The sequence below is a fragment of the Otolemur garnettii genome, unplaced genomic scaffold (assembly GCF_000181295.1).
Source record: "Otolemur garnettii isolate 467f Iridium unplaced genomic scaffold, OtoGar3 scaffold00130, whole genome shotgun sequence".
NCBI lineage: Eukaryota > Metazoa > Chordata > Mammalia > Primates > Galagidae > Otolemur > Otolemur garnettii.
Genome location: NW_003852525.1, coordinates 5,031,892 through 5,035,650, shown reverse-complemented (window position 1 = coordinate 5,035,650; position 3,759 = coordinate 5,031,892).

The following is a 3,759-nucleotide window of genomic DNA, read 5'->3' as shown; positions in this document are numbered from 1 at the left end:
TAAACACTGTAATGGCAGCTGGTATGTTCAATGACTGTGTGGGGTTATTTTTTTTTTTGCAGTTTTTGGCCGGGGCTGGGTTTGAACCCGCCACCTCCGGTACATGGGGCCAGCTCCCTACTCCTTTGAGCCACAGGTGCCACAGACTCTGTGAGGTTTTTTAATGGTATGTTCTTAATATCTCTATTAGACTTTCCTGTTTTATTTTTTTATTTTCCTGGTTTAATTTTAAAACCTCTATGAGAGAATGAGGAAATAGAAATAGATCTTTTACTTCTTTTTTTTTTGAGACAGAGCCTTAACTATTCCCCTGGATAGAGTGCTGTGACATCACAGCTCACAGCAACCTCCAACTCCTGGGCTCAAGCAAGTCTCCTGCCTCAGCCTCCCAAGTAGCTGGGACCACGGCCCCCTGCCACAACACCCAGCTATTTTTTGGTTGCAGCCATCATTGTTGTTTGGCGGGCCCAGGCTGGATTTGAACCCGCCACCTTAGGTGTATGTGGCTGGTGCCTTAGCCACCTGAGCCACAGGCGCTGAGCCAGATCTTTTACTTCTTGGTGATCCTGAGAAAGCAGCAGGCAGGTACGGAAGAACTCCTCCATTGAAGATAAGAACAAATTTTATACTGAGCAAAAGAGAAAAAGACTCTAACTGAGAACAATACCCTGGTTTCTAACATCTGTAGCCAGAACTATGTAGCTGATCCTGAATTGAAGAAAAAAAAAGGTACAAAAGAGTTTGGAAAAGAACTGTTCTCGGGAACTCAGCACTTCAGCCCTTGAGGCACCTGAGTTCTCCCTGGCAATTCCAAGTTCCTTCCTCTCTGTTGCTATGTGTGTCTGTTTTAATTGCTCTTTCCCTGCAACACCAAGAGTTCCATACAAAGTTGATGGCAGCCCTCACCGACATATGGACTAGATGACTGTGACAGGGTTGGCAGCATCCTGGTTACCACGAGAAACAGAAGAGAGTTGTTTTCAGCAAACCTGAATGCAGCACCGCTGTGTAAAGAGGCAGGGAGGATCCAGGAGGTGGGGGGCAGGATCCAGGAGGGGGGGGGCGGGGGGGGCAGAAAAGAAAGTGGGAGGTGAAACCCACTTTGTCCATCTGTGAGGCCCGGGCTGACCTGTCAGGGAATACCACTGCTACTTTCTTCATTGTTTCCTTATGCCCAGTGGGAAGGAAGTCCCCTCCCTGGGGAGACCTTGCTTCCCTGGAGGACCAACTACGTAATGATGAGCAAAAGGGTGGCCGCCAGGTGGCCGCCTGGGTATCTTCCGGTTGTGCCACCTGACCCACTTTCCTCCTTGCTCTGTGCTTCTGTAGGGTGACCTTTATAAACTCTCTCCACAAAGACCCCTGTGGAGTGCAGTAGCATCACAGCTCACAGCAACCTCCAACTCCTGGGCTCAGGCGATTTTCCTGCCTCAACCTCCTGAGTAGCTGGGACCACAGGTGCCCGCCACAATGCCCGGCTATTTTTTTGTTGCAGTTTGGCCAGGGCCAGGTTTGAACCCGCCACCCTCGGTATATGGGGCTGGCGCCCTACCCACTGAGCCATAGGCCCTGCCCGAAAAGAGAGATCCTGGGGTTTTAAGTCCCCTGGCTCTCTTCTCCTGGGCTTCAGGTTGGCTGCAGACTGTACTGGTCAGTTCTCTCAGCTGCTCTCTCTGAACTTTGTAACCACCCTCCCCTCATCCCTTTAGACCTGGAGTGATATTCTAGCCCTGGGGCGCCTCCATATCCCTTAGTGGTTTCCCTCAATCCCATTCACCCCTTCGCAAGTGACCGTCCACTAATATTAACCCCTCCTCCACTGCTGTTGATACGTGTGGCCTCGGTCTCCTGCCAGGACTCTGACTGGTGGAGGTCAAAAGTGCCTGTCACAACTGGGCCAGAGTCAGGCCTCTTGGCTCTGGTAGTGGCCTTTCCACCTGGAGGGTAAAGCAGTCCTGCCCTGCTTTCCCTGGCTCTAGATCTGTGCACAGTCAAGGGCACCTGTGAACGAGCTGCAGGAAGTTTAAAAAGTGCATAATAAAAAATAAATAAATAAATAAATAATAGAAAGTGCATAATTCCCATTAGTATCATCGCAGCCTCTTTGATTTAAAATATTTATTCATGAATGAGAATCATTCATGAATGATCTCATTCCTGAGAACATCCAATCACTGGCTGCTGAGAGGGGAAACCCCTTGTCACCTTGAAAAAACGCAGCTTGAGCGATTGTTATGATTCAGCCTTCTGCTAGGTGCCGAAATACAGGGGCTCTGTACCTCAGCAGCTGAGAGGACGACAGGGGAAACCAGAGACCGGGGCTTTGCTGAGCACTGAGCTGTCATCTCCCTTTAATTTGCTGTCTCACAATTTTAGTGGCTCCCTGAAAATCCCCAAGACTTACACACCACATTTCCTGCTGATTGGGAAAGCTATTTTAATACAGGATCCCCCACTCAGAGCTGGACAGGGAGCCCCCATTTTCCTGGCCTGGGTCAACAGGACTTTTCCAGACCACATCCTTTGAACTCAAGCAGGGTCAGAGAAAAGCAGCCAGATCAGTATCTCATCTGGGTGGTCCCTCCTGGAATGGAAGGCACAGCTGCTGCCTCGCCTGGGACAGGGACTGTGAGGACCAAGTTCAATGCCAAATACATTCACTTGCTAATTGTTTTCTGCCTGGGGGGCTCTGGGTCCATTGGGACATGTTTCCAGACATGCACTTCCCCAGATCAAAAAAAGGGGGGGGTATGTTAGTGAAGAGGTCTCTGAACAGCAGAAAGCAGCCTCCGCTTACTATTCAGAGGAACCTTTGTAAAGAAGAGAGCAACTTCCAGAGGGAAGTAGTTAAAATTGACAAAACAAAGCACAGGGCCAGAGAAGATTAATGTAGGAATGAACTTATTCAAAGGCAGAGGGAACAAGAGGGCAGAGGGTGCCTGTGAAAGCACATTGAGTGAAAATAAGATGGAATCAGGCAGGCTAAGGTGGACATGATGGCGCAGAAAGATGACCCCCAATGGGGAGAAAGAGCACTCCAACGCTGTGTTTAAAAGAGGAAAGGCTTTATTTCAGATGGTGGAGCATCTGGCCACATTCCCCAGCTGGCTCAGTCCTCTTTTTTTTTTTTTTTTTGCAGTTTTTGGCTGGGGCCGGTTTTGAACCTGCCACCTCTGGTATATGGGGCCAGTGCCCCACTCCTTTGAACCACAGCGCCACCCCTCAGTTCTCTCCTTTTTATCCCCAGTCAAAAAGTTCTGGTCCCCGAGTACCTGTCTCATTGGTCAGTTTGAATTTCAAACCTGAGAAGCAGCTCCGGCTTTTACAGAACCTCAGGCTTTTATGGAAACAGAAGCAAGCGTCAGCCTCCAGGTCCCAGGAAGTTACGTTTCTACAAATTCCTTCGAGCTGAGTCACCTTGAGGAGGCCCTTGCAGGTGTATCCTTTGGGGTCTCCTTGCTAAGACCTCTCTGCTCTTAGACATGACTTTTTCCAGGCGTTCTCTCTCAATGACACAGCTGGTCTGTGTGGGTTGGCGTAGGTCCTGTCTGACCTTCACTGTCTCTCATTCTTACAGTTTTGTAAATTTAGCTCCCACCCTAAAGATATCTATCTTGAGTAGTTTAGGTGGATCGATTTTAGGAGATTAACTTCTGAAGGGGAATATTGTAATGTGCTAAGGGTTAATGTGATCTTTGCTTTGAACTATGCAAATTAAGAAAGAATGCCTCATGGGAGAAAGGTAGTTTGGGGGTATAC